The sequence below is a fragment of the Aquila chrysaetos genome, chromosome Z (genome assembly GCF_900496995.4).
Source record: "Aquila chrysaetos chrysaetos chromosome Z, bAquChr1.4, whole genome shotgun sequence".
Taxonomy (NCBI): domain Eukaryota; kingdom Metazoa; phylum Chordata; class Aves; order Accipitriformes; family Accipitridae; genus Aquila; species Aquila chrysaetos.
In genome coordinates, this window is record NC_044030.1 from 55,491,487 (window position 1) to 55,514,587 (window position 23,101).

The following is a 23,101-nucleotide window of genomic DNA, read 5'->3' on the forward strand; positions in this document are numbered from 1 at the left end:
CCAAGGGTTCAGCTTGCTTCCATGGTGCACATTTGTTTTTCAGTTGTTATCAACAGATTTTGGTTCAAGCTGTTTCTCATTCTAAATGCTCCTAAATGGGAGAAATACCCTAACTGCAGACAAAGGTGAGGAAACCACCTGTAGTGTGTATTTAATTTTATATGTTTTCTAAAATGTTTGGATAACAAACAGAAATCTCAATGGGAAGTTCAATAAAATGGAAACAGAAGAGATAAAGATACATGTTAATGAGCAGTAAAATCATCCATAATGCCAGTGATGGTGCAGGTATTACAGATAACCGTGAGGAATGGTATAATTACAAAGCTGAAAAGATAGTTGCTATCTCATATCATGAGGATATTATAAAGGGAGATTCTCTCTCTCTTTCTTTCCCAAAGGAATATGCACAGAAAGTGGAACTCATGAGGTTGAGGACCAAATAGTTAAAGAAGGCCCTCGCCTGTCGTTTATAACATCTCCCCCTTGTGGTAATGATAGTGACTTCACTTTCTAATCCGGTGGGCAATTACCGTTATACCAGAACAGCACATACTTTAAAAGAAGTCATTGTTCAAGTGATTTTAGTTTAATTCTGCTAACGATTCCTAAGTATATCCTTGAATCTAGCTCTTTAGTAATGCACTCCTTTCCAAACATGGCTGCAACTTACATGCAATTGTTATTCCCCAGTTTCCTTGGTGTGGTTTTTTTAAATGATTTACACAATTAGTTCATTTCAAAAAAGGCAGTATGTAGGGCAAGGTGGGTAGAATCAAATAGTTTGTTATTTAAACACTGCTTTCCAAAAATCTGTGCCTGCAGGCACTTGCTGTAACATTACAGTACACTGGAGCCTAATTGATGAGCACCTGTTGAAGCCATGGGCCTCTTAAAACAATTTATTTCTGTATTCCTGACTAAAATATAGTCATAAATACAAGGATATTCTGCCTTTCATTTAATTCGACCATAAAGGTGTCTGTATCTTGGAAGACAAAATCACCAATGGATCTCGAGCTGTAATGGCATAAAACCTTCTGAACGAATACATGTTTGTGCATGGACCAGAAGTGATACTATATATGTGTGGCAGATATAGCCAGAAGAAAAAAGACCTGAAACAAAAAAAATTGCTGAAATACGATTCTATAAATGGTATTTCAAATAATACCATTTTTATGGGCAAGAAAATTAAGTACCTAACAGATGTGTGTTGGACAAATAATAAAGTAGAGCAGTATCTTACAGAAGTAGGTTCTACAATACAATAGGCTTAAGAAGGTCTGTGAAAAATAATTCTGAAGGGTCCAGTGGCTTTCTTTGTGTCTGTTGAAAGTAAGAATATATTTAAATGCTGAAAAGACAAAGATGACTTCTTGATGAAAGACTGTCATGGTGAGACAGTAAAAACAATTTTTTTTAACCTTTTCTCTTATAGAATGGTCGAGGGAGTTAAGCAATTGTAAAAAGTGTTAGAAGCTACATTTAAAACAGCTCCCAAAGCTGCATCTTGTCCCTAGGTATATGTGCTTGCAACAAAGACAGAAATAGTAGAGTGAATATACTGAGAAGCACGTATGATAACAGGACTAGAATGTGAGAAGGAAGCACAATTCCTGTTTGGTGGGCACAGAGTTTCTCAGGTTTTAAAGTGTCTTGTGTATATATTCTGTTGTAGCTGAGAGGCCCTTGTGCACATCCATAGGGTTTTCTTCACTGTATTGTTCATTTGCAAAATACTTTTATCTCATAAATTCAATAAAGAAACAGGGGTAAATATTTCCCCTTGAGGGCTGGATTAGCTCTTCCTACAGCTGAAGGATTGTCTTTTGTATTTTTATTTTCTTTGTTTGGGGCCTGGATGAGGAGTGCCAATGGTGATAACTTCACTGAAAAAATTACTTATGAAGCAAAACAGATTTCAACAAAACAGCACATTTAATCAGTAGTAGGAAGGTGTTCTTTGAAAACTCTCCATCTACTTTTTTTCCTATGAGTCAAGAAGAATGAGAATCCTCCTTCCCGCTGGCTAGGTCCCTGATTTTTCACTAAGCACAGGTATGTTTCGGCTCTAATGAAGAAAAGAGGCTGCCAGAAAAGGTCTTTGTGGCTTTCTGGGTCAGATACACACTGTGAAAGGTAAGTTAAGAAGCGACAACTTTACTTTAGAGTTGCAGAGGATCAGGTCTCCAGAGTTTTGCTAAATTCCTTTCTCACTGACTCACATCCATGCCCTGGACACGTCATTTCTCTACTGACATTCAGGAACACTGAAAAGGCACAGTTACCTTTTTCAGATTTGCATCCTCAGAGCATATCCACAGACAAGAGTACTCTACATTGCCTAATTAAAGCATGCTAGACACTTGTAGTAGAACAGAGCTGTCCATCTCATGAGTATGGATTAACTACTCGTGTTTATACAGCCTGTTTTATGGCGCACCCTTCCTTTTTCTTTTTGGATTCAGAAAATTCCTGCATTTCCTGTAATTTTTCATTAATAGATGAAGTACTTTTGTCACCAATCACAAAATATTTCTAAACAGTAATTTCTAAATAGCAAAATTTCACAGCACACTCTCAGTACTCCTTGAGTAGCCCATACTGCACTTTCAGCTTTCACTCCTAAATACGTTTTCAGAGAGAGGAACTGATGACATCCCAGTTCTCTCTTTGCTCTCATCTAATTCCCCTTTCCAGCTCCTACATTTTACCAGAAAGTTGGAGATGGCTCTCAATAGTCATCTTTAGTCCTGTTCTGGGTTTACCAGCAGAGATTTGCTACACAGCTACAGAAGACGAGCACATGAGCACTCACAGAGGAGGAACAAAGAATGTCTCAAGAGCCCTAATGCAGAAAAGGAAGATATCACTTCTGTACATTTCTGCCTCAGCATTTAGTAGTTGATACCACATCTTAGGACACCCAAAATATCTATCAGGGCTTAAATCTTTGCCAGGGATGCAGAAACAAGTCTTTTCATCAGCAGTAAAATTTCTTGTTTGGGCAGTGTTTCTTATGTCATGTAATCTAGTTGTTTTGATGTTGTTTTAATTATTAGGGTTGGCAAGGAAATGTTTCCTTTAATTTTTTAGACAATTATTTAATTTTCTGTTTACTGCTAGTTCTGTTTTTCTGCTAAAATGGAAAAAAATCAACATAACATTATACAGCTATTTAGTGTGCACAATAAAGAATGCCTGAAAAACTGAATGATCTAATTGGCTAGAGTGTAAAACAGCAGAATTCAACACTCAGAGTTTATTAGCTTGATCATTTTATTAAGATTATGCACATTCTTTGACAAAAAGTAACATTTTATAACAAAATTGCATTCTCCTATTCAGACATTCTACTATTTGAATTGTACTAGAGGATGTTCATTTACGACAAGCAGCTTTGATCATAAATATGCACTTATTCACGCCCTGCCATGTCTTATTGATTAAACAGGGTATTTTCCCTCTTGTTAGAATGAAGTTGCAGTTCAAAGGTTTTAGAAAAACATCCCATGTAAGAAATTGGCAAGGCAAGTGTGTAGTGCACTACAACCTCCTAAGAATTGCATACTGTTCCTTCTTCCCAAGCTACTGTGGGGGTTATTGCTGAAAAAAAAGAGTGTGCAGTATGTGTTGCAGTTGAAATTAATAAATATTTGAAAAAAAAGTCCGCTAGAAGACAAACATGCAGTATGTCAAATGCCATGAAATCAGCAGGCAGGTCTCCATCTGTTTATTTATTTCAACACATCATGATGTATTTCATCCACAATGTGCAATGTACAAGTGAAAGCTTTCGCTCGTATCTCCTAACAGCACTACTAACCCTTGCACTATATTAAAGAAAAGCAATCCCAAAATACAGTAAAAATGACTGAATCCCAGAGACCTGTTACATGAAGTAGGGATCTCTCTGATGGTCTTTATGTATAAATTTCAGTAAAGATGTCTGCGGGCCTTTTGCAGAAGTAAAAAATACAAAAATTTTCTCTGTTTAGATGGAAGGTTTTGGTTCAGGGGAGGTGTCTTTTTTTCCTCCCCTTTTTTTTCTTCTTTTTCGTAAAAGCTCTGTGTGATTTAATACTTCTCTGAAGCTCTCAGTAATAATTCCTCCTATGGCAAGTTCCAGAATGGAAACCAAATGTCTCCTGAGCCTCAGATAGTATGCACTGAATAATAAAATAAAACAAGGCTTTGCACTCACATAGCAGTCTCTGAGGGCCTCTAAGCATTTCAAAAATAAATGAATTCTCACAGCACCTTAGCAAGGTGTGTAAGAACAGGAGATGGTAATGGGATTATTATCCCCATTTTGCTAATATAGATACTGAGATAGGGAAGTTGAATAACCTGCCAAGCTTGTGCTACAATCTCAAGTGAAAGCAGATCTCCTGACTCCTGGTTCTAAATATTAACATAGAGCATTGCCAATGGCTAGCCGAAGTTTACTAACCTCCAAACCTTACGAAATCTCTCCTGAGATATCATATAACAACCAGAAAGCTAGGGCATGATCCAAAATGCATTAATGTTAATGGGAATTTTTCTACTAGAATAAACACACTGGAAGTCTGAAGATTTTCCTGAGCCTTAGTCAACCCGAATGCTACAAAACTGGAATAGGTTTTGCCACTTCCTGCCACACTGCCAGAAAGTAATCTAATAATTGTCTCTCTTGCAGGGTTTTGGAATTACTTTTCTAAGCACTGGTCAGAGCAAAATAACAGAGTTCTTGAGAGCATTCGTGTCCTCTTGCCTGGCATGGCCAGCTCCACTCTGGGTGCTATAGGTAGTCAGTTGTTGCCCTGGGAGGCTGAAGGCCGTGAGAGATGCTTTTTTCTGTATTGTCTTTGAATACAAACATGAGCATTTTTCGTATTGTTAGTCATAGATGTATTCATATGTTTTATGCTGGCTTCTCACTTATAAAATGGTCACCAAATAACACCTTTCAAGAGAGCTAAGAGTACCACAAATGAAGAGAAAACAGCAGCTAATTTCAGAATCAAATCAGTCCTGCTCTACGCCATTCACTTTTTAATAACTACCTCTTTTTTGTTTGGGCTTTTTTTGTATTCTAGCTCTCTCCACATAACAACGTTACATGAGTCCAGCTCAGAGGTAAGAGTGCCACCTATTGAGTCCCTGGCATTATTTGTCATCATCTACAGAGGAAACAAAAGCTTACATACCATTTCTTATGATGTATCTGCATATAACAAAAAGACAAGCAACGTCTCACCAACTGAACTCAGGACTGTTATGTATTCAGAGAAAAAAAAAACATTATAAAGACTATAATAAATGGTGCCTCCCTAACAAATATATCTTCAAATATCTTTTTTTTCTTTAGAAAATAAGGAAAGGGAAAAAATTAAGTTACAGAAAAAGGTCAAGTACTTAATGATAAAAACCAGTGCCTCTAATAAAAGAGCAGTTTTCTTAAAACAGTTCAGTTATAGTTCAGGGTAAGTTTTTCTCCTGACTTGACCCAGAGAGAATTTTTTCCCCTCATCATATTGGCTAGTCATTATACTAATTGAATACTTTACTAAGCCAGGGTGTGCTAGATGTCACCTTGGAAACACTTCAAACAGCATTGAGTAATATAAAAGCTGAATATAAGGCAGCCACATTACAGGGTTATATTACAGAATGAACTAGCTTTTCTTTTTGGCAGCAAAATTGCCAAGACAGTGCATATTTTTAAAAATTGCTGGAATCTCTAGAAAGTGAGGAAAAACAAAGAGACTTACAAGAACACTGATGATTTTTCCACTTTATTACACTTGCATATGAATTGCATTTTCCTGGCATCCCAAGCAATGATGACATGTGAGAAACATGTATATTTTTAGAAGAATTGTATTATTGTTGACTTGGGTGTATATGCTGAGTTTAATCAAGAGAAATCCTACCCATACTATATGCTTCACTTAATGGGCACTAGCTAGACAAATGAACCATTTCCTGAAATGTGCAGAAAAATAATCAGACGAGAAAACTATCAGAAATTCCATCAGTACATGAACACTTATCTCCCCTGACCAGGGAATAGATGTGTGTACTTCATTTTAACTTTCACTGAAAGTCCTTTGTTTCCTTTCTTTTTCTGAGCCATGGTGCAGTATTACTTACTGTTGCTCCAAAGCAGATTTTGTGGACAGTATCTATGTTGGTGACCTGAAAGCTCGCTCACGTGATTAGGAAATGCAGCACGAGGAGAAAAAAACAAATAAATGTATTCAATTTATCTGCAAACAACACCCTGAGCTAACCAGATCCTGATTACTTTTCAGGATCAGTCTCTCTCTAAGAGCAGTGTTTGTGAGAAATGACAGAAGGTGAATTCTGGTAGCATTATACTGGTGTCAGTGTGAGCATTGGTTCCATGTAACAAATGCAGGGGGGGTAAAGAAATGCTCTGAGGAAGCCTGGAAGGAGACATGGGAGTAAATGTGCATGTAATTATTGCCCCCAAATGACCGTAGCGATGATTTGATAAGCCCACAGTAAGAAGGCAAACATGAACAGCTGTCACAAACTCCAGAATCTGAAATATCATGATAGAGGGGCAGATTCCTCCTCAGTATGCAAATATATGTGAGCACAGGGCAGACAGCTACATTTCCTCCATCCAGGGATGTCTTTTTCTCAACGTTACTTAAGCTAGTCTACTAGCATTCCTAGGAGAGCTGCGAATCTGGCCAGCAAGCTGTGCAGACAAAAATCCCAAAAGCCTAATCAATAAACCTTGTCTACATATGCTTACTTTATTCCCTACCCTTCAGGAGCTGGACTGCCCCAAAATCCCTAGTGGTACAAGGAGATAGCCCTTTCTTGTGCTGTTTTAAAACCAACACAGTAATTCCTTCTGTGGATTGATGAGTGAATAAGAAAGTTTAATTTCCACAGCCTTATTCACTTCTCAGGAAGGTCTGAGACTCCTATACATAGGAAAGAAAATCTGACTTCATAGGAATTGCTGAAATCACTCTGAGAAATCTTTATCTACCAGAGGCATAATGACTCCCCACAGCTCCCACCAGAATGATGTACCTAAAGGTTTGAACCCACAGTACATCCAGGATGGCCAGATCCTGTTTTTCTAGATATTTCTAGTTTCTCTTCATCTATCAGTGACATACCTCTGGATACAAAATGTATTTGTCACTTTGCACACAACAGAGATTGTTCCTAGTCATCCACACTTCCTGGACTTCACGCAGTCTATAAACTGGACACAGATGTTAACAGGATGGATTGGAGAAAGGTAGGGAATATTTGTTGCACAGGAGTGTAAACTGCCTGTAATGTTGCTGAACACCTCCCCTTTCCCTGACCGAGTTTTGAGCTTGGGTTTTGGCAGCAATCACACCAAAGTAGAAATCAGTCCAACTAAGGATGTAAGAAAAAAAAGGAAAGAAAAGGAATATGTCAAAAAAACCCATGCTGTTTTAATTTAACACAAAAGTCCTTTTAAGGGCTCAGGGTAAAAATCACTCCAAGTAAGGACGTAAGGGGGAAAAAAAAAAAAAAAAGAAGAAAAGAAAAAAGGAAATATGTCAAACAAAACAGGCTGTTTTCTTTTAAAGAAAAGTTCTTTTGAGGGCTCAAGGCCTGAGCCTCTGTTAGGACTGCTACACAGTCTGAACGACTGCCAATATATCAGGTTGCAATAGGCCATTAGAAGGGGCTGAATATGGATAATCTTCCCTAAGGGCTGAGCAGAGTCATACTGCCTTGATTACTTTTTTTAATTTAGATTAAAAATCTCTATAACAGTTGCAGACTAATTGGAAAAAGACTTTAAAGGAGCTTTAGGAAATTAGGTAAGAATAGTTTTTATTGTTGTAGTGCACACCAATTGCTGCAAACCTCTTCCTCCTAAAGGATGGGGAGTCAATCACAAGAAACTCTTACCTGAACAGAAAACCAAATCTTGTCCCTTATGGGATTTCATTTTTTGAAAGCTTGTTTTACTGTGACCATTTTATTTCAAGTCAACATCGGAGAGCAAAAACAAGTGTTGGAAAGGCTGGCCTTTCAGCAGTCCGCACACTTGCACAGTGTTGTTAAAAAACCAAGTTAGCTCCACATGTAGGTGACTAACCACTGTAATCATAGGCCCAACGTTATGATTTCCTGAACTTTGACAACAATATATTGGTATTTCATTTAAAATAGAGAATGTTTCTGATTTAGTTTGAGCATTCTCCCACAGTCTTGTGATAGGAATCCCAGTATTCCTGGCTCTTTATAACTCTGATTAGTAAACCATGAACCATAGAAATTGTAATGTTTATTTGAGCTCTGGAACTCAAAGGTCAGGTACAACATTAAAAACCCCGACCATCATCTAATTTCTAGCAAGAAACATAAAAATAACAGTCCTGTGCAACAGCAGCAATACGTTGATGCACAAAAGCCAGGGTATGAAACTGAGAAGAAATAAGAGGAAATCTCATTGCCAAAATGGTTAAAGACACAAGTGTAATCAAAATTCACAGATATGAGAAATAAATCAAGCACTGATACAGAAAGAAAGCTAGCAGAGGTTCCCACTCTCTTCTTTCCAAGTAAATTTGCACCTGAGTTTTATGATGGCAAAGCCTCTGCAATCACTCTCAGTCTCAAGGAGTTACAGGATTTAGGCTTAAACCTATACTACTTTCATTCACAACCTTAATGAAAGGTTTGCAGAGGTAGCCTCAGCATCCACATGATTCATTCAGATATGCAATCAGATCATTTTCTTTTCAGGACAATATTATTTGGAGAAACAGATTTATATACTGTGATTTGTATTTTCTTGACTTCTCGGGGCAGGTTTTCAAGTGCTCAGCTCCCAAAGCTGGGATTACATTTTCAAAAGTGATAAGAGTTCATGAGCTCTATTGTCCTATTTTTGATCAGATTTTTATATAAATATATATGTATGTATTCTGAATACCACTTGTTTTAAGAACCTGGACACACCTCTGTACGTTCAGTCTGTGAACATGGAGTGTCACTCGTATCTGCTGCTTAGAGGTTCTCCAGAACTTCCTCTCAACCCAGTATGCTCATCCTGTCTTTGTTTTTATTGTTTGGTACAGAAGACCAAAAGCTAACACCCTTGTATTCCCAAAGAACATTGAAAGCACCTGGAGCCATATTCTAAGAAGAGAGGCTGAGAAAAAATAGAGAGCTCCATGTATGATTCTGAAATAATATAAAGGCTGTAAAGGGATTTAGTGAGCAAATCAAATGAAGAAGGCAAATTCTTTAGACTTACTAGACTTTCAGAGCAACTTGGTCCCTAACCCAAGATAGTTATTTACAATTCTTGGCCCTTGCTGGAGGTGAATGTGTCTCAGCAAATGCTGCTCAGAGTGTCCCCTATAGCTAAGCATCTGGCTCCACTGCAGACTCATCTACTAACAAATGAGCAAATGTTCACAAATCTGGAACACATATGCAAACAGACTCCAGCTAGCTTTAAAATGAAGCAACGCTCTCCTAATGTATACTGCACATATTTGGGAGAATGCTGTGTTTAATGACAAATATTGACCATATCATTTGACTAAATTCAGTCCCTTTGTATGTTTTATGTCACTTTTACATCACGGTCTCTCATAACTTATATCAACAAAAATAAATCCACCTATTTGAATAGTGAAACTGCAACCAATTTATAGGTTTTTGAGCCTCTCTGCTGTTAGCTAACTCCTTCTTTGTAACAAATCAATTTTTAAATTGTCAGTTACTGAATATATAAAGTGATACACAGAAAGATCATCGGTTTAAATACTGAGTCTTAATACTGACTAGAGATGTTTTCTAAATAAACTTTTCTCTTTCTCTTTCTGTCTTACTGTTCAGTCATACCATAAGGAAAAGATTAAGACTGGGGAAAAGTATCAGCACATTTTTAGTCTGTTATGCCATTATAATGATGTAACGGGAGAGGTTACTGAGAGGAGCTGGTTTTTAAACCTATACATTCAAGACAGTCTCAGTTAAGTAAAATGAAATTGCTGCATTTCAGGACTCTTGCCAAGCCAGAAACCTAATTCTCATTTTTATTCTGCTTTGGAAGCATAAAGGACTGTCAAAAAAAGACATAAATTAGTATGAATTGGCACTGGACCCTAGACATTTCTCATCTTTCTGTAGCAGATTTCGATTGTGATGCCTAATCCACAGCCAACTGATTTTAGATATGAAAAGGAAGGTGGATATAAGGTTAAAAAAATTAACAAATGAGATTAAAATATTCTAGAAGTATAAATGATACAGAAGTACAAATTATAAAGAGCTATGAATCATAGAGCTTTGTAGTCCAAAATCACTCTCAATGCCTAGCCTCCTTGAGAAGTAAGGAAGGATTTTTACATGAAAAATATTCCTCAAAAGCCAATAACAGCATTCTTCCATGTTGCTCTCCTATAAATATCTCCTCTAAGAAATAAAAAGTCACAAAGTCTCCAAAAAGAAAGGGCAGCAGGCTTCTTCCAGTAGCAGCTTTTAAGCCCACTTATTTCTATGTACAGATAGGAGTTATTGCAAGCAGAAGAATCCAAAAATTCCAACAGATTATGCCACTCAATTGCTTTGGCCGCAGGGCTGATTACGAGGAATGGTCTCCCAGGGCAGTCCCACTTTTGAGAGGCTTTGACAATGTCTATAAAGCAGCCTCCAATGTTGGTTAACTTTACTGTCCCATGATCTGATGTATTTTGAGCACACTTCTGTCTCCTTCTTTAATCTGTTAACACACCAGACCCCACCCACCCCCATTCTCTTCAGTGGTAAAATAGCTTTCAATATTTTCCTTCTTCCTAGTTCCTGCATAGAGGAGGAGTCTGGTTACCTGAATAACACAAACACAAAATCAGACATAAAATTAGAATTTGTTAGGCTTCCTGATTAGGCTATTGAAGAACAAGAAATATCTTGCACATAAACAGGTTTCTGCACAAAAGTCAAGAACTGCAGAATAATGTGTACCCAGCTAGATTTATATATAAAAACAGAAAGCAGAAGAGAACATACAGGTAGCCATGTAGGATCAAATCACAGGACACAGTCATAAATTCATAGGATAATTCAGGCTGGCTTGGACCTGAGGAGGTCTCCTAGCACCGGTTTAGCTTGCTGCCCGCCAGGGCCTGGTGCCATCTCCCCAGAGCTTCTCCCCAGCCCTGTTGTCCTAGCCTGCATCCCTGCAGGGCTCTGCCTTCCTGGGGCAGAGCTTGGCCTCTGCCCATGCTGAATTTTTTGGCATCCCTCTCAGCCCCTTTCTCCCCATGCTCCAGCTCCCCCTGGACGGCAGGCCAGCCCTTGAGTGAATCAATGGGTCCCCCTCAGCGTCAACTGCAACCTTGATGCATGTATCCTCCATCCCCTCCTCTAGGTCACTGATAGAGATGTCAAACAGAACAGTTCCCAGGACAGACCCTGCAGGACTCTGGTTGCTACAAACCTCCAGGTAGGACATGGCCCACTAACCATGACCCTCTGAGCTCCACCATCCAACTGGGTTTTTTGTTGTTCATAGGCCCATACAGCTCAGTATCATCTCTCCAAATGCTGCCAGTTTCAAGGTAGTCCTTAAAGCAAATTATAATGGGGCAAAAATAACCCAATACTTCCACTAGCATGGTTTCATAACTTTTAGCATCGAGAAATGCAGTTGCCATACTTGAAAGTAAGAGTGTTTCATGGACTTTTATTTTTTGAATATTTTCAGTTACTTTCTGAACACATCTCTTCTGACAATAAATCCTATGGTGTCATTATGTATTGTGTGGGGAAGAAAAAACCTCATTTGTTGTAAACATACTGCCAAATAATGTCATTTTCTCCATCTTCATTCTATTGCGGGAAAGTGTGACTAATCAGTCCCTGTTCACTTTCTCCTCATCATTCTTGGATTTATCTAGTACCTCCAGTCATTTTTCCTCCCAGACTAAAGAAGCCTAGTCTGTTTAATCTATCCTCATGTGGAAACAAATGGAACATCATTGTCATCTTTCTCCCTTTCTAGTTTTATTGTGTCCTTTTTGAGATGCTGTAACAAGAGCTGTGCTTAGTATTAATGATACGAGCACATCTTGGACTTGGGGCATAATAATGTTTTCTGGTTTGCTCTAATTTTCTTTCATAGTAATTCCTAACAGTTGATTTTCCTTTTTAACTGTCTCTGGATATTAAGCTGATGTTTTTATAGAAATAGCCACAATGCCTCTACAATCTTCCTTCTGAATAGTAATAGTTCATTTAGAGCCCATCACTGGGTATATATAGACAATGTGTACATACAGATAGTGTTTTTTCCCAGATGCATTACTTTACAGCATTGAATTTATCTTTCACTTTATTGCCAAGTTACTCAGTATTGTAACATCCTCCTGCAGCACTTTGCAGTCAGCTTTCATTTAACTGATCTGAATAATTTTATTTTATCAGCAAATATTTTTACCTCTCTATATATCTATCCACTTTCCCAGGATTTTGGTGAATATGTGGATGAACACACATCTCAACCCAGACACTTAATGAACTCTACTAGTGAACATAGTAATACCTGACAGTTATTTCTTCTTTTTGTTTTTTATGATACCCAGTAATAGCTGTGCTTCCTCTTGCCCCATGTCAGTTTAGGATCTCTGAGAGTCTTTGGTAAGAGATCATCAAAAGCACTCTGAAAGCCCAAGCATAGAACAGCCACAGGATCTTGTTCATCCATATAATCACTGGCACCTGTAAGGAATTCTAATACACTTTCAGAGCATGACCTCATTCTGCAGAAGCCAAACTGAATGTTTCCCACTATGTCATACTCATTCATATATATTACTGTCTTTGTATTATGGCTTCTTCCAGTTTTTCCAGTACAGAAGTCAAACATACTTACCTGCTGTACCCAGACCTGCTGTGAATCTCTTCCTAAGAACCAGTTGCAAATTTGCCAGATTTGACACTTCTGGTCTCAGGGTCATTTTAAACAGTAAGTTGTACAACACTGTTCAGCAACTTTGTACTGATTGCCTTTACAGCTCTTTGTCAAATATAATCTGATCATGATAATCTGATGTTTTTCAACTGCCTTTATTAAAACTCTTCCACTGCAGAGTGTCATGGTGGATTTTGAACCTTTCCTTCACCATCGTTGAAACCTCTCCCAGCTTGGTGCCACTATACACTTTAGACAAATACTGTCTAACCCATCATCTGCTGTTCAGTTAAAAGGCTGATGAAATGAACAGGCCTGCAGCCACAATAGATTCCTGATGTACCTCACTTGAAAATGTTTTCTATATTGAAGGGCAGCCATCAATAACCACTCCCATCATCATAATCGTAACTGGGTATCTATATTCACTTGCTTCAGAAACAGCCAGTCATCTTCTCTGTTTTTTAATCTTTAAGGATTTGACAACAGCAGTAAAGCCTCTCCAGAAGGATATAGTATATTTTAGCCTGGCTTCTCTGTTGTAACTCTTAGATGCTTGTTACTGAAGGGGAAAGAGCTGGAGGAACAGAGAGCTGCATGTTTGACTGCACTCAGTGACATTTGCTGCATATACACGTTTAAGAGAATACCCAGACACAGATTCAGTGCTCTAAATATCTGCCTGTCCTTGTTAGCTCTTCTTTCAGCCTCTGTGGTATTCCTGATGCTCAGTAAATGACTGCCTTCAAATGCCTGTCTTGACAACTGAGCTCTATAAACCAACCACCAGCAAAACTCGAGTTGAATCAAGGGGCTGCTTGAATAATTTAAATGAGTGTTACTTTTATAACTTCAACACATTTACAACTAAATCCAATACACATGAACTACTGTGTAACAGTCTATTCATGGCAAATTGGGCCAGAGAGAGCCTACACATTCCTGAGATGAAAAAAAAACAAAGCATAAAAGGGCAGTAACTGAATTCCACTGGAGCTGATTATAGGTTTTATACTGATATATAGCTTCCAAAGAAACATTAAAAAAACTAAAATGGTTTATCAGAACAGCAGCAGCACAGGTTTGCCCAGGTGCAAGACTTTAGCCTGCCTCCATTCAGATTTTTTTCCTGGAATATGCAGTCTACACTCAGAATTACTGAGTTTAAGAATGTGTGTTGACGAAATAACTCTTAGATTTGGCCTTTTTTTAAATGGAAATACAAAATGTTATGCTTACACTGGCATCAGCTAGTTCCAGTTAAACCATTCTCACCTAAAAGGAGTTAGGCACAATCTTAGTCGACATATGTCATTTTCCAGTGTGCACATTCCTTTTAGGACTTCCCACAAGTGTAACATTGATTATAAACAAAACAAAGAAACACAATTAAAGTAAATTGCTATTGTTTAGTTGATCTCATTTGATGTATTCAAGGTGACAATCTGATCTTTTGATTCAACTTACACAGATCCAGCCAGATCATAATTAAAATAAAAGTATTTATGAATTTTGTTTATGCTCCGATGCAATTTTTCACATGAAACAGGATTTTTAAAAAAGGGAAAAGGGGAGGAGGAAGGGGAAGGGGAAAGGGAAAAAAGGGGAAGGGGAGGGGAGGAGAGGTGGAGGGGAGGTGGAGGGAAGGGAAGGGAAGGGAAGGGAAGGGAAGGGAAGGGAAGGGAAGGGAAGGGAAGGGAAGGGAAGGGAAGGGAAGGGAAGGGAAGGGAAGGGAAGGGAAGGGAAGGGAAGGGAAGGGAAGGGAAGGGAAGGGAAGGGAAGGGAAGGGAAGGGAAGGGAAGGGAAGGGAAGGGAAGGGAAGGGAAGGAGGAACTAGGTAGAATTGACTGGGATGGACTAGCAGGAAGGAACTGTGAGAAAGGAACTGGAAAGAAGTTAAAGCTGTGATTTTAAAAAACAAAGCATTCTGTAAGAAAAGAACAGAACAACAGTATACGCACAAACATGTCTGTGTCATCTCAACTGTTCTTCTGAATTTGCTTACAGAGGAAAGCATATTCTGGATGTTGATATGCAGTTGAGCAGGACATAATATACCACTTATACTGAGGGCTCTATTTTCCCCAATGCTACAGCAGCATAAATATGTGAGCAGGGATTGTCTTTTTAACTGCAGTTTAAGGTAGTAGGAGTTGTGTAAATTGCTAGCTATTTGTGTAACAAAGTGTGGTAAAGCTGAACCATAACGTGTAACTATACAATCAAAAGAAAAGTTACCTATTAGGTTTTTTTGTGTGAGCCCCTTACAAAACTGTTGAAGACTTGTCTCACTTTAAACCTTCTTTCCTTTTCTGGATGAAATGTTGCCACTAATAACAGTCATACTACCCCTTACTGATAACTTTAATTGCATCAGTAATATTGTAGTTAAAAATACAGTTTGGCTCCTTTATTATGAAATTGATGGTAACAAAGTCTTACAAGTTTAAGATAAAAGACCCACAATACCTACTGACTAGTGACTGTTAAATCACCATAGCTTCAACAATAAGAGGAGGTAAGCAATACATAACCAAACTGTTCACTGCATTTCCACATGACTTGGGTGACATATAGCTTAGGAGCACATCTGAAGTTAGGTCTGATGACATTCAGACCTAGAGAGCCACAATATTCACAGGTGCTAGCTTCTGAACAGTCACAGAGCCAATCATGATGAACTGTGGGGTATTTTCACTGCATGTCCTCACTGTACTTAGTCAATGTGGTTTTCAAAGGTGCTACAACACAGAGTGTCTAAACCAGAAGTTTTTTACTCTGGGAGTTTGGGCAACATGTTTTTCTGTTCTCATCTTTGTAAACTTTAAGCAGCAGAAGCATCCAAAAATGTCTCAAATTAAAGATACTAGAGCAACATAGAAGAGATTTGGGAAAGAGAGGCTTTATTAGTGATTTGTTCAGAATCTGGAAAGGAGTATAACACACTTTGCAAATATTTTCCCAAGATTTAACTGCTATCTTTGAAGATAAAGACTGTATGTAATAGTGCCACCTGGTGACTGAATGATATTAAACACTTAAATTAATGAAATCGTTCTATTAGCTCGATTAACTATTTATAAATAAGGTCCCAGCATCCCTGGAGTGAGTGACATAAGCCAAAACAATAAGCAGCCTATTGCTAATGTGCTATGGTATAAACCTTAATTTTAAATCTGACAAATGTCAAGATCCAAGCTCTTTCTTAAAGCTGGAAATGCTGTAATACTCAATAACTCAGTGAAGCTGATGGTACTTAGTATGTTCAAGATTTGTCACCTAAGTGAGTCAGCAAGATTTTAACTTGACAGGATTAGTTTATGGTTGAGATGTAAGTGTGAAGTGTAACTGCTAATATTTGCTCCAGAGTAAGTACAGAGTAATTCATTCTCAGATCATAAGCATTGATTTGGATGTGTCCATACTTAAGTGACAATCCGTCTTGTCCACAGTGGAAACAACCAGAATTTGCTCAAAAGTCTTCAGGGAAAAAAAAAAAATAGCTTCTTCCAACACTCAGTTCTACTTTAAGTATTGTATTTTCAGTTAAAGAGCTTGGAAGCAACCATCCACCAATGTCTCACTAATAATTGTTCCTGATTAACACAAGAACATCAATAAAAAAGAGAATTGAACACTTTTTTTTTTAATTAAAATAATCAAGTCAAGGAAAACAGCCTACGTGACAGATAGCTTGTGTAAAAATAATTGACTCATTAATCTTAACCATATGAACATGTTCACATTAACGGGGTCAGCTGCTAGAAAGGATGCAACTGTAGTTATGTATTCACAGAGGTGTGAAGTTGAAGTTAGCTTAATTGCACAAAAACTTTCCTCAGGAACTGAATGGAGGCTTTAGAGAAGATAGCTACTCAGTGCCAAAAGCAGAGAAAGTTTCAGGGGGACTCTCAAAACATAGCATATGGATTATAAATTATTTAGGCAAAAGAATGTCTTTTCATCATACTAAATAGAGCAGGCAGCACAAAGATGTTTGGATCACTGACTGAGGTCTCTAACAGTATCTAAAAAAATACATCCTTAACCTCAGTGCAAAGGCATTTGTTATAACCTTCTCTTGGTGATAAGGCAACTAGACCTTTTAAGCTAAATAGCTTTGGAGTTAAATTCAGTTAATGCAAAAGGTTTCACACTTGCAGTAAACATTGATGCCAGCACATGAGAATATATAGATATTCAGCAAGAGTTTTCAGCAATGTAGGTATAGTTGCTGACTGAAAATACAGTCAGAAGCTTATCACTCTGTTGATTATATATTATACAGGGTAAATCTTTGTAGCCATGTAACCCCATAGTGATAGTGTTGCTACTCCTCAAATCAGGCCACAGGCTTTGCCTTAAACTGACAATTCAGGGCTCAGTACCTGAAAAGGTTTGTCTGAATTTCTCTTGGCCTCCCTGGAGATTTGTTTTAGTTCAGCAGTAAAAGCAATTGTCTAATGACCAGGTAACTATTGGTTTATGTTTTGTTCAGCTTTGAAAGTAAACTGTTAAAATAGTTACCACTATACTGAAATAAGCATTTAGTACCTAAAAGCAGCAATAACAAGTAGTTAGTCTATGTGGAATGAGAGAGCTGTGACTTAGAAAGAAATGCAGCATGGATAAAGCAGAGAATCAGATGGCAGCAGGGGCCTTCAAAGCCCAAGCACAGAGCAATAGCAGAGGCCCTGGGCTACAGAGAGCTAACCAGTCATTCCTGGTCACTGAAGGAGTGCAACCCTTGGAGCTGGGAAAAAAACAGTCTTAGTGGTAATAAAGAGAACAAAGAACAAGCATCCAAACAAGTGCAAAACACACCTTATATAGTGTAACATGGACTTGCAGACCAGTGAAGCAAGATCAAGGTGCAGAGCCTGTTGCCAAGCACACAAAAATGGCCACTAGTATATCCTAAGTGGAAAAGAAAGAAACCATTAACATCAACTTCATCTTTCTCCCTGCAAACAGCTCAGGATACTGGTGACTGGCCATACACCACAGTCCTTGCAGTGAAACTACCATCAACCTTAAAGTCCAGAGGTGTAGTGCAAGGCTGTGCACATCACCAGAGAAAAGGGTAGACTTTAGGAAGTTTGTGTGTATACCATTTTAACTATGCGTGGTTTGATCTGTAAGCATTGGTATCATGTTAGTACCATTGCAGCTGGGCTACTAAAATTCTTCAGTTAAACTGTTAAGATTTTAATTTGACTAACAATGGATTATTGGCTTTGCGTGTAAGTTGTGTGCCTTTTTCCTGTAAAAGGATTTTGAGTGTAACAAGCTGGCAGGAGTTAAAGCAATCTGTTTTGTAACGTAGGTACAACAGATTGGTAGCACTTTACATTAGTTACGTTATTCAGCACATAGGTTGCCAGAAGAGGATAGTGGGCCTGTCACAAGATGTTGTTGCATAGACTGTGTACCATTCTGAAGCACCTTAATTCTTTCACTCCTGGTATTTCAGAAGAGAGCACAGAAGTTGCAGCTAGGCAGCTCCAAGCTGCTGCTGACTGGACCCATGTAGGGCATATTTGAGTCTCTCTTTATGTTACTTGACCATGAGATTTCTACACATGAAACTCAGCTGTTGTGATTGCATTGTCTATAATAATATATTATAATAAAATGGGATGAAAAGAAGTGCTTGGAGCCCAGCCAGCTTCTGTAAATCTCAGCTAAGCTGTGAGGACAGCTCCTTGAAACTATCCAGGCTAAAACAATTGATGGCAGTTGAAGATCTGGGTCAGCACGTTACAGAACAAGCAACTGTCTCCACTTTGATTATTTTGAGAATAATTGTTGAGATAAGCTTATTACCTCTGATCTTCTCAAACATCTGCCTTTTCAGTCTCCATGATTGCCATCTCTTAATTCTCTTTCAATTTTTTAGTTCAGAGAGCACGTTAGCTCATTAAAGCCTACATTATTTTGCTAATATACTGCATGGTTTCTCTTGGAATCAGTATTGGCTATCAGGTAGCATGTCTTTCATTAGGGACTGTAAGTCAAAAGGTGAACCTTAGCTATCCAGGCACAACTCCTCTAAAGCAATGTAAACAGTTACTCTTCTCTTTACAGGAGTACAAATAAAATTGGATTGTAGCTTATATCTTAATCAATGCAAGTTATCAGGTATTTTCATGCCTCCCTGCTAAAAAATTAATATACACATTACAGCTGTGACTAGTGTTTGTATATAACTGTAACCATTTCAAAATAGTTTTAAATATACTTCTTATTTCTTATTTAGATGAGGTCTTCATAAAAATCCTTTAAATGTGGCTTTTCAGATAGGGCCTTTCTAAATGCTTATTGGCATAGACTCCAGGCCCCAGGCACAATGCAAAAACTGCATATGTCCAGGCTTTGGACAGCACAGAATTTAATCACACCAATTGACAATGCTGGATTACAAAATAATTAACTGGGGTCTTTTTTTTTAATTCCTTCCTTTTCTCATGCCCTCCTCCAAATTAAGAAAATAAATTTACTTCATAATTTTAAACTATCTACAGTCATTAGACAGATTAATCAATCACCTACAACTTTTTATATGGAAATAAATAAAACAAGGTTTTGAGAAATAGATTGAAGGAAAAGCAAGCCCACAAAACTAATTTGTGGGGATGATGGGACAATCACAGTTCAAACACAACCATCAAACACCACAGAAAAATGAGATTCACTTTTAACTTATATTCAGAAGGGGGGGAAAAAAGGTTTCCAACTGAGCTTAGACCAAAAAGCAGCACATTTGCCAGTGACTGAGCGATCTATGAGATCAAGACATCTTATCTGATCCAGAAAGAGGTTTGTAAGGGTTTTTTCACTATGTTGGGCAGTAACTTAGAAGTGCAGACTTTAACCATAATAATTCTGTAAGAAAGAAATATTGAAAGTATGGGAGAGACATTTCTGGTACTTGTCTTGAAGGAAGGCATTAAGCAAAGCAAAACGAAACAAAAAAAAAGCAGAAAAAAAAATTGCATTCTAATGTGAATTACTAATAGTCTTGTTTATCCAGAATGAAGTATTTTTATAACACTTCAATCACATACACATTTTCCTCAGGTTTTTTCACACATGCTTTAATAAAACTCAAAATTTTTGGTGTGCTGCCGTCATCTTCAGTTTGTTCTTTTTCAAATTCACTAATATCTAAATACAACCAGTGTCCTTTTAAAAAGAAAACAATGAAAGAATTAGCTGACAGAGAAGGAACTGTGAGATTGACAGGTGCATTAGCCAAACCTGTAAGAAGCTCCCAGAAGATGGAAGTTTTACCTTGAAAGCTAAGTAGAAGGTTAAAAAAAAAAACTATTCAATATATTGTCTTCTGTGAAGATACAGTTGTATCACTAATAAGTGTAAGGTGAAACAAAGTCTACTGAGGAAGGTCTGAATAGGAAAAGATGGGGTTTTTTTTTTGTCTGTCATGACAACAGTGTCTAGGCATCTATTTAAGCTTTTTTTGAGAAGTCCCCCTAGGAATTCATCCTCATTCACCAACATTTCTAAATGTAGAGCTGTTTCCTACAGCTCTGGTAATTTCTTCCAGACTTTTTATAAAAATAAGCATTCCTGAAGCTATTTTTCCCCAAAGCCATTTTTCATTGTTAAGGAAATTGCATTTGCACTCAGCAGAGACAACTCTAAAACTACTTTGACTTGGGAAGAAACAAGCCTAGTGACCCCCATCTACCCTGCCCTGCCCTGCCCTGCCCAGAGCTCACAGTGGGGTGTCTCGCTTCATAGAGTCTTTAATTAATATGACGTCATTTCCTTTTATGCTTGCATTCTCTGAGTTCTAGACACACCAGGTTGTGGCTGCAGCATAGACTTAAATAAAATTAAACCTGAATCCTCAGTTGGTATTCCTAATTTTTCCCTGCTAAAAAAAGAAGAAAAATTTAAAATTATTTTCCTTGAATGCCCTATCATGTTTGATTTGATCAAATGCCTTCCAGTTCTTAGGTATTTTTACAACAAACCCAGAAAACGTTAATATAAACATAATTTGTATTACCGTGTAAATAAATTCACTCTTTTTTTTTGTCTTCAAGACATCCTTTTACTCTTCCTTCCAAAATCTATGTAAAACTGAGTCTTGCTAAATTCAGAAGAGATAGTAATGAAAAACAAATGTGTTTGTGCTGAAGTCCTTTTAAATTTTGTTTCTGTTACAGTTTTCATGTTTTATATTTCTCTTAATACTCCTGATAACTCCTAAAAACTATATTATCCTCCAGACTAGGTACATCTGGAGTCTGAAGAGAAGAAGTAAGAGGAAAGGAAGGAGGGAATGCTCAGTATCTCATAATAGACCTCTTTTCCTTTCTGACTTTTCATGTCACTGTAATATTATGCCATTACAAAAAGGAGCACAAGAATTCAATTGTGCCACTTTTTTATAACCTTTTCAGGTCATCACCAGAGTGATTACAGAAATTGTTAACAGGACTTCACAACCAAACAGCCTTGGTGCTCATCACATTTTTATTTGTGTATGCATGTAAATAAAACTGATGGCGAAGAAGCTGCATGGGCCAGGGAAAAACTAGAAGGCAAGTTCCCTAGAAATTTCTAAAAATTTAAAATAAGTTAGTTTCCATATAGTTATGTCTCAGAAGTATTTTCCCTCTATTATCTAGCTGTTTCATGGCAATACTACCTCTTCTTTCAAGTCTGTGAATGCCTTCATAAAGTCAGTCAGAAATAAACCATGAGAGGCACTTGCTGAAACTAGTAGAAGAGCAGTTTAGAACTGGTTAAAGAATGTATTTTTCACAACAACCAGTGAACCTCTGGAGCTTGTGGCCACAGAAGGAGGCAGAGACAGTTATAACAGCAGGTTCAGAAGGATGGCAAACTCACTCATGGACAACAGGTTTAAGAACAGAGTAAAAGGATTAAGTAAGGAGGTGTCTCACAGCACTTCTGCTGTAGCCATTGAAGATGCTGGGGTAGTACGAGTGACCACTGTATCATGACTAAGTGATTTTATTTAAAACCTTTGTTAAACCTTTCCAGTCTCTCTTCTCTCCAAAGTAAAGGAAATTTAAAAAAAAAAAAAAAAAAAAGAAAAAGAAAAAGAGAGAGAGCGCAGAATTTAGAGCAGAAAGATAATTCAGGGAACAGCAGACCTGCTAGTCTGACCTGAAGGAGGCCAAATATTTAGGCAGTCATGGATTTCTACCCATGAAAACAATAAGACAACTCTCCAAAACAGTGGAAAAAGGCTACAGGCTACTTAGCTACTTTGAAAGGGTTGTTGGCCATTTAATGAAGAGGATTGTGTAACAGGTTTGCCCACAGTGCCGGAAGGCTGGACCAGATGACCCAGAAAGACTTTCAACAGGGAAAGTGGCACTTTTGACAGTCTTTCCACTGAAAAAAGTTAAATATTGTAATAAAATATCACAAAATCAAACTAGCTGATTTCCCTGTCCTCCTTCTCTCATTCTTTTCTACCTTGGGGACCCTCCTGCTCTTCTAGAAAAGAAGATAGACATCTGTATTTGGCAACATTTATGCAACACATTCAGCATTGAGTAAGTGCTTAGTCCCACGGAAGTCAAAATCACAAACTCTCAGATGGGCATACGTATTTTCAGGCTCAAGGCCACAGTGATTGTTTTTCCCTGTATGCAGCTATGCAAACTTATTCTGTTTGTGATGTGAGTCTTAAATTACTATCTGAATAAGTGCATTAGTAAAAGCAAACTAACAGTTTACTCTGAAAGTCAACACTCCTGCACTGTTCTGAGATTACTTTAAACCTCTGACTTGCAAAAGATTGCAACAAAAGGGAATCAGAGAACTACTGGTCCTTGTTGTCAACACTTCTGGCAAAGAAGGACTCCTTCCATAAATGCTCACCCTAACAGATTCACTCTTAAAATTAGGTTAGATTACTTTAGAAGCAGAGTTACAGAGATTTGGTCTATTATGGGCTGAATCTGGGCTAATTTGAAAGCATTGTTAACACATGGAAAAAAAGCAAAGAAGAAAATTTACTCATTACAGATTGTTTACAATGGGAGCCCACATAACCTTATTAATTGGGTAAAAAAATATGCAGATTTCCCTCCTCTCCTCCTTTGGGAAAGTAAAAACACAGGCATTTAATGACACATTCTTTATTGT